Source organism: Coffea arabica, chromosome 8c (genome assembly GCF_036785885.1).
Source record: "Coffea arabica cultivar ET-39 chromosome 8c, Coffea Arabica ET-39 HiFi, whole genome shotgun sequence".
NCBI classification, from domain to species: domain Eukaryota; kingdom Viridiplantae; phylum Streptophyta; class Magnoliopsida; order Gentianales; family Rubiaceae; genus Coffea; species Coffea arabica.
Window position 1 is genome coordinate 37774342 of NC_092325.1, and position 9714 is coordinate 37784055.

General features: G+C 33.0%; 1 long non-coding RNA gene across 1 annotated transcript; it reads right to left on the reverse strand.

Annotated features, from left to right (window-relative positions):
- Positions 1-206: 206 nt before the first annotated feature.
- On the reverse strand, positions 207-1130 carry LOC113705683 (uncharacterized). Its single transcript, XR_003451968.2, has 2 exons — positions 725-1130; positions 207-523 (listed from the first exon to the last, which is right to left on the reverse strand). It is a non-coding gene; the product is annotated as an uncharacterized lncRNA (long non-coding RNA).
- Positions 1131-9714: the final 8584 nt, after the last annotated feature.

Sequence of the window (9714 nt, forward strand, 5' to 3'; positions counted from 1 at the left end):
GTAAAACTATTGGACTTTTTCCTCAATTTTTTTTTCCTTATCGGAGAATTTGGCTGTCTTGTCTTTTTGCTATTCCATAGCTACACGTTTGTTTGGTCTTTTTACCACATTTTTTTTCCTTTTTCTTTTTTGCGACTCGATTAATTCCTATGGACTATATGTTGACTGAGTCAGGATTGGGAGTTAGGGATTAAGGGTTGGACCGATAGCAAAATAACTGAATGATATAAAAAGTTAGTAAAATTAGTATAGATACCACATCTGGTACCTGATGTAACTGAGCAATCTTGCTTCTTGTACAGGCTTACTGTTCTATCAATGGACAATTTATCTTTTGCTTAATAAAAAAAAAGATAGTAAATATAAAACAACTAAATAATATTGAAAACAACAAGAAATAAGACCAAAAAAATCTAAAAATAGCAATAGAGAAAAACAAACCGGCTTTTTTCTTCCCTTTTTCATATCAAGATTGGTTCCAACTTTGATTTCAATGACTTTCTCGTGATTTTGTTTTACTCTCCTGCAAATGTTAAAACCAGTGTGTTAGGATAGGAGATCATTTGAAATAATTTGTTTGAAAAAATAGTATAATATTTTTTTATGATGTGATGTACAAAAGAAAAAAGATAATTGAAAAGATAAAAATATAGTTGAAAACGTATTTACGATGCAATCAAATAATCTTGTGCAAATAAGAAGCTATCCAAACACACTCGCTAACCTTTTACAATCATTGTCGTGCTCCAAATTCTTTTCAAGCATCGAAACAAATGGAAAGCTTTGAATTTCCAGGCTTGAATATCCATACTTTGATTCTTCGTAATGGCCTATTATCTATCCCTGAACCAAGCTAAGTACCAACGCTCGAACTTGTCATTCTTGCTCAGAAGAAGTCCGAAGAATTAAGATGGATCCTGATTGTGGTAACAATTGCTGAATCAGAATTTCTTTGCCCAAGACGGATTTGGCGGCAGTACTAAACCGCACTTGATTGTTTCAACTCGTACCTAAAAATTTCAAAAAGAGTGAATATACTTGCATGACTGTCGTGATTACTTCTTCATATGATCATAAGGGTGAAATCCAAGTCATGGGTAATCGTCCCTGTAGTGTTACTCTTGACTGAGTGAACAAGACTCCGACGAAACATTATTGTCAAAATCATCGTTGTTCAATGTGCATGGCAAATTCTTGTGAACCACACATTTGTTTTTGTTTTTGTTTTTTTTTTTTTTTGGGAGGAGTCTGAACCACACAGTTGGATCTTTGTCGTTCATCCCCCTTCGAGCAAACTTTACGCTTGATACATCAAAAACATTCATCACTTGTATCTGTAACACTCGATATGGGATGGACCATTCATCACTTGTCTATTCTTGTAAGGCAAATAATGTAATTCATGTTATTATGTTCAAAACTTTTTTTCGTATCAATGTGTGGTTCAAAACGCGCATTACGACGTATCCATTGGCAATTGTGGCTGGTATGCATGCGGAGAAGGAGAATCGTTTCTGTCTATTAGTTGAATTAGTATTTAGCTTGGTGTATGTAACCTGGGTTGGGAAGGTTTAAAAGTAGATGTAATGACTTTATTTTGATTTCTTGTTGAATAAATGACTCCATTAATTCTTCAACTTTTAACAACATCTTATTTGGTCCTTCAACTTTTTAAAATATCTATTATATCCCAACTGATATATTTTAGCTCTAAAAGTATTCGTTTCGATTCAACTCGTTAAAAGTTCCATCCACCCCCAAAAAAACACCCTTGGAAAATAAAAAAGAAAAAAAGGATTAATTCCACTCTGCACCTTTTAACTATATTTGAATTGCCACCTTGATCCTTAAATTTAAAAATATGATACTTTAGTCCGTAAGTATTTCACATTAGTCCCTAAAACATAAAATTCGTCTCGCTCTAGTTCTTAGCTATAGTGCAAAATCTATTTCACTTTAATTCTTAAAGCATAAAATTTGTTTCATTTAAGTATAAAATTTTTTCACTTCTATCAATTTCACTTAAGTATGGTGAATTTTATTTTTTAAGGACTAAAGGATCCCATTTTAAAGTTTAGAAATTAAAAATTCAAGGCTGCAAAGTGAAATTTACCCAAAAACATGCTTAGTTACATTGCTTTTGCGGTGGCTAATTAAGAAAATTATTTATAGTGAATTGTGTCAAAACGGTTGCAGAATTTGGTACTACATAACACAGTTTCATTTTAAAAGCTTGTGTCTGTTGCTGCACAGCCTTGGTGCGGCAACAGACACAAGTTTTTTTTTTTTTTTTTTTTTTTTGTAACACCCACTCTGTGTCCCATATCTTGGTTTAGCAACAAACTCCTTTTTAAAAAAAAAAAAAAAATTTGCAACTTCGGTCTCGAATTGGGGGACTTTGTAGCTTAAAAAATAAAATAAAATAAAATAAAAAAGAAAATCTCCTTGGTTGCCGCACATTAACCATATATGTAGAGCAAGGGGAAAAATTCCATCATTTGAGGGATGATTTTATTTTTTACTATTATTTAAAGAAATTTGCCTACTAATTTTCTGCACTTAAGTTTCTATCCAAGCTTTTTAAATTAAGTTAATTACATTATTATACAGAAATGGACGATAAAATTGGATACAATATACAAGTTTTGTTGCTGCATCTCTTTCAAAATATAAGCGATTATCTTTTTCATTGCATATTTTCACATTATTTAATTATTTTATAATTTGCCCATCTATCACATGGTACTTTTTTCCCACCGATCAAACTCCTTGATCCTTGACCCCTAACGATTGAACCACCGTCCAAGTCGACTTTTAGATCATAGCCTCCAGTGATCAAGTCGACTTTTATTTTCTCTTTTTTGGTTTTTGTTCTTTTCATTTTGGCCATTCTTGTGCCCATACAGTATCTAAGGATTAATTACATTAGCTTTCGTTTCCCACATTTTAACTACATGAGATTTGAATCCTAAATCTAACAACGACACAAATTTTAAAAACTCTTCTCTGATCATTGGACCAATCCAGTGACTTGGTTAATTACATTAGCTTATCAGACCACTCATAGATAACCGGTCAAAGGTGTAACAGCCGCCGTACCGATAGCAATAAATTGCTCCATCATATGGAAATAAAACTTCGGACGCCTCAAATTGGTCATAATTAACTTTTGCATATTGGTCTGGATTCGTTGGCCGTGAATCTGAATAGTTTGAAGGGAATAATTTGTTACGTTAGAAGTTGTAAAGGATTACAATTGGTTTTAGATTATTGGCGTGCCGGTGACTGGATGTAGTAGGTCTGTTTTTTTTTTTTTCAATTAATCTGTATGACGCATGGAAAAAACGAATTCCAATGGGGCTTTAAAGAAAGGGGGCGGTGTAAGTCATGTATTCTTACGTTTGAAGTTTTAAAGGATTATAATTGGTTGGCATGCCATACTTTTTGCGATAACATAGTATAATTTCATTAAAATCTGTACACTAATGACAGAAGTTACATCATCAAACAACATACAGAGATATCAAAAAGATCGGAAGAATGGTTAAAAAAATACACTATATAATGCTCCAAAAGTAAGAAAAAATAATTATAACTCCACGAACATCTATGCATCCTTTCATTTGACAAATTTGTTGATTAACTACTAGATCTGCCGAATAGATTCAAAAAATTTCAAATCTGATAATCAAAACTTGAAAAAACTCATATCTAACAAAAGAAAAATGAGAAAACTGCCTAAAACTCTGACTAAGCAATCCTAAAAGAGAAGAAACTCTCACTAGAAAAACTCTGAGAGAGACTTTATCAGATCTAGTAAATCTATTGTTTTCTCGATTGATTTTTTTTTTTTTTTAGTTGCATGGACGCTTTGAATTTCTATGGTGCTTTAAAGAATGGGACTAAGTGAATTAATTCATGTTTTGTGTTTTCAATTGTCGTGGGTCACATGATAGGACCAAAAGTTTAAATAAAATTACATGCAAAGTCAATCCTAAACTCGATGATTATCAGTTAGTACAATTAAAATGTTGTTTATTAATTTTGATTGATCAAAGTTCACAATTACAGAGACCCCAAACTTGATGGATTATGAACTGAAACACAAACTTAAGGCACCATTCAAGAATAATGATCGATTGGGGACCCAAGTGTATCTTTTTTCATGGGTTCAGTTTTTAAAGAATACTGTACATGACAATGCATCTTCTGTGCCTGGTTTCACTTAGTCTCATAACCTGCTCGACCTTTTGATCGTTAGAGGTGTGCTTTTCTTGATCTGGATCAGGCAAAACGGCAAACTATTCGGCATACGGGAGTGTCTTAAACTCTTCTGACGCAAATTTGATGTAAATTTTAAAGATTGGTTTCTTGCCTATTTACTGAAGGTAACAGGGTATTAAGCAAACTTTAGGTCTCATTGAAATGATTCATATATCGTAATAAATGGTATCATCAGAGCGATAATTATCATAATTTACGAACATCATTTAGGGTTAATTTCAATAAATCCTTTCAAAAAATGTCTTTTTCTCACATTGCCCACATCAATGTCTATTACATCAATTCACCCCCTCCTCCCCAATGTTGTTGCAAATTTCTCTATTAGGTATGCTAAGGTCGGACAACCCAATTTCCGGTTAAATTTTGTCATGTTCAACGCACAATTTTGTAAGTTTGCATCCCAAATACACTTAAAAAAAAAAAAAAAAAGATCCCAAAAACTTTCAGTCCCCCGCTGCTATAAACTACTAAAGGCCAGGCCTAGTAAGGCATACAAGTCTAAATATTCTTTAGGCACATCTGGTTCCACCTAACCCCCAACGGAGGTTAGTTCTCACTTTTACTTATTCTACTAGGGGAAGCCGGGGCAGGATCGAGTTTTAATTTGGGTGATGAAATATTTATTCAAAAAAATTTATAAAAAGACAGTAGAATTAGAATTGCATGATAATAGTTTAATTGAATCAATTGAAGTGCATGAAATTATAAGTAAATTGATCAAATCAACAAACTTATAAAGGAAAACAAATTTAAAAACAAAAAAAATAGGATTGTAGCATATAATCGCACCATACCATTATAAACAATAACTATAACAAAGATATTATTACCGTTGTTACTATACCATTATAGTACAATCATGGTCATATCTAATCAACAAGTAACACGTATCAACTATAAGGTCAGATTTAGATTTTACCTTGATCAAGAAATTGCAATCAATGGACAACCTTTGCTCACAGTTTAAGCACCTACAACCACGAACATCAGATTTTGGAAATATAGTAAGAAAATGTAAGAAGGTTCCTATGATATTCATATTTATGCGTCATGTATTCCATAATGAAATTTTCATATTCATACAATAGCCATTGAGAAAATATTAAAGTAAGAAACTCACAATTTTTTTGTATCAACTAAACATCCAAAATTGTAAAAAGAGAGAAAGCAAATGAGCATGCCTATCCAAATAGTCACGACAAAATATGGAGGACAAGCACTTCAAGCAACATTCTTCAATGATAAAAGCCTCCATTATTGTTAGGATGTTGAAGAACACTACAATCATACTTGTAAGGATTGAAAATATGAACCAAAACCAATCAAATTCATTATTAAGAGATTCCTAAATCAATCATCTTTAGCATTAAGACTCTCTATTATTGTAGCTATAAAAATTGCCCAGCAATTAAAGAAGAAGATGAAAAGCACTACAATTACACTTATAAGTGGTTTAAACACCACTTAAAAGCGTGATAATCACATGGAATACAAACCAATTGCATACGGGATAGAATACAATAGTCAAACCCTACTCAACTATTTATTAAAATGTTATACATTTGGCTTAATAACTTGCATTAATTTGACTTTTTTTCCCTGCCTAAATATCCCCAAAGATGGCAGGTGAAAATTTCCCAACAATCACCTACAAGGTCCTATATATATATACTAGGAGGAAAAACCCACGCGACGCGTGGGAGTTTAGTGCTTATAATTAAAAATGATTAATAATTATTATTTGGTATTTTGTAGTATAAGAATTGAAGTATGACAATTTTAATATATGATATTAAATAGAAAAATCATAAGTTACATATTGAGTTAAAAAGTATACTAATATGCAATGAAACAAAATTATAGGATACGATCAACTATTTTGCATCTAACCTAATAAAATAAAAGACCTATTTATATCTGCTCATGCACTTTATGGATATTAAAATCTATTGTTTAGTTTGAATTTGATCTTAATATAAGGGCAATCTACCACATTATCTTGTCATGTAAGTGAGATTTGAACAATTAGCATATTTGAAGAAAATCATTGCTAGTGGAATTTCGGTTCTTGCAAGCCAAATTCTTGAATTTATAGTGATTCCAAGGACATATCATCATGAAATTTCCACATTCACCAATCCATCAATTATAATTTATTGTATGATTTAGAACATATAGTAAAGCATCTCCTTCTGGATAGGAATTACAATCACTAAACATCAGTTTTTGATCTAGTTACAAAGATATACAACAACTAAAATGCTAATTTAGAGGAATAACCACGTCAAATAAAGTACTAAAACATCTTAGACCACTCAATTCAAGAAAACAATTAAAAGTAATGAAATACATACTTTAGATTTGCAGCCAAATAGTTTTAAGTAGATAGTTAAACCTATTGGCAAATCAAACGAAGTGAAAAATTTGCCTAAATAGAATCATCAATAAAATAACAAACAATTTGAAAATTATCATAACTAATAATTAAAAAAACAAAAGTAGATGCAATCTGCATATGGGAAAATTTATAATGATAAACTTACTTTAAACCACAAATAATAATTAACAAATGTGATCTCCTCCCTATCATACCTATCTAATATGGACAATTGAATTAAAATACTAAAAAATTATCACACATACAACCGTCAAGATTACAGATTTCTTACAACCAAAAAGTAGATTGGTTAAAGAAAACATACCTATTGAGATTTCTTACAATCAAAAAGTAGATTGGCTAAAGAAAATATACTTATTGAGAAAGGTGTTGCAAAATGGGGAAGAGGAGTAGCTAATATAGTAATATCCAAATTTAATAGGCTACATGATTGTGGTGGAAGAAAGTTGTAAGTAAATGAAATGAATATGAACAGATGGGGGTAACGGCCAAGAAAGCAAACTTCTCTACTAATTGGCATTAATTGTGTCTTAATATCTATATATCATAAGTTTGTAGATAACTGATGAGAAATGCTTTAAAAAATTAAGAGACTTGGATGTTAATACAATTAAATGATTAGAAGGGCTTTTATGTTATTTCACTAAAACACAAGCTGAATTTAGTTATACCCAATGTTCAATCGGATATCTGTCACCCCTAGTTTTAAATGTCTAAAAGGGCATCTAAGTAATTACAACAAAACTAAATTAGCTATAATGACTTGTATTCAATATTTCAATTGCACTTTAAACTCTTACATTCCCAAAATAGCCCTACCCTTACAGTTGAAATCCATAGAATATTTTTACCCTAAACTCATTCTTATATAGTATAAGGATATATATATATATATATATATATATATATATATATATATATATGTATATACTTGGAAGAAATCTTGAAATTAAGAGCTTTAGCTGTATAATACATGGGAATGAAACCCGCACAAGGTGCAGGACTAGGGTGCTTGAGTTTTCAGTTGCCCTTAAGCTTTATTTTGGATCATAGTTATTTGGGAAATATTTAAAATCGAGAAAGGAAAAGAGTGTAAGGTCTATGTCGAAGACAAATGTTGAAGGATATTTGCATTAAAAAAAAAACTACATCCTCTGGATAAAATGAAATTAAATTGATGTTGTCAAACTAGTAACTATCATCGATAACATCCCTAAACTCTTTCTGGGGAGCTGAAGGAAGGTGTCATCAAAGGAAAACTTCTAGTTTTAGTCCTAGAAATAAGACCTTGAACACGGTCCCATACAACGCATGCCAACCAATAATAGAATTTCAAATTTCTAGTTCCGTTTAGATGCAACCAATTTGGCAAAATAAAGTACCTATACTAGATCTAAAAAGGGGAAAAAAAACAAAGATACATTGCTAAATCTATTGAGTGAATTCACATATACTACACTGAATAACAAACTGTCCTAAATAAACTAATATCAAAATCTTTTCAACTTCAAGCCACAGTAAAACCAGACAAGAAAAAAGAACAACCATACATGTAAAGAACAACCAACTTAAATTTAACATAAACCAACTTTAGCATAAATCCCCAATGACTAAGCACTATCAATTAATCAATCATCAAACAAAGGTAAATTTAGAAAAGTAAAGTAAATTACTATTTTTACACACCTTTTCCAAAAGATTTTGGGTAACAACAATATTAAAATAACTCTTCCTTCTTCAACCTATGTTACTGGTTAATGAAGGGATAGAAACTGAGAGATCGACTCAACTCTCAAACTATGTTTTTTTTTTTTGGCATCCATTAGGGAAACCCTTTTTTATTTATTATTCTTTGAGGTCAAAGACTTTAACTTTAACAATAGATTGTATCCAATTTGAAATCCAGTAAGATGTTGGGAAAAGGAATTTTTTTTCTTGACAGAGTTTTCCCTTATAAATAGATGAATTTCCCTGCCAATAAACCCAACTTCAAGAAAAAAATCACATGCTATCAAGCAACTAGTACGAGTGCACCATCTCCTATCCATGCGAATTTCCCCTCGCATCTGTCTTGGAATTGCCCTTTCCTGATTGTTCTACTACAATAAATGGAGCCTAGGCCAATTACGCAGAAGGTTTTTTAAGAAATCGGGAAGCCCTAATTTATCCAACCTGACTACCCCTCTTGCCAGCTGTGGCAGGCGACTTGGTTGATCATAAACCCTAATCGGGTCAAGTGGGTGCAAGAGACCTTTATTAGCGAGTATGTCTGCCACTGTGTTTGCTTCTCTAAAGCAGTGAAAGAATTACCCTGGACCCTCAACTAGCTGCCATATTTGGAATACCTCTCTACGAATCTGCCACGGACACTGAAATCTGCGTTGCAATATGCCTATTAACACCAACGAGTCGGACTGTACTCAAACCTGTGTAAAGCCTTTCTGACCGCAAAGTCGGAGACCCGCTAACAGAGCCAATACCTCAGCACGCAAACTCATACCGACCCTAGGAAAACTGAATATCCTACCAAAGCTCGACCATCTGAGGCCCGGAATACACCACCCCCACCACTCATTCCTGGGTTACCCTTAGAACACCCATCTGTATTAAGTGTCACTATCCCCGTACCTGTTGCCCACCATCGGACAAGCCTGCACTAAAGCGGGGATGAGGGTTGGAAAAGACTTTCAAAAAACTGATCAAAAGTCGGTGGGAAACTGCCCTTGTTAAACTTGCCCGCAACCGCCATAGCGATATCCTGGAAAATGCCATGACAAATATCTCCAGACGACAATCTGATCCCTTTCGAAAGCACTTTATTTCTCGCCTTCCATATGTGCCAACAGATGAAACTCAGGAGAATAGAGACCACAAGCCATTTTTGGACCTCCGACTGCTTGGACAACCACCAAGCCATCGCTCTGTCATGCAACTGACCCCTAGGAAAACCTATTCCACAAATGGCCCCAAAGAAGCCCCAAATCTCCCTCGCAAGTTGTCCCAATGCAAAAATATGCTCAATAGATTCCCTC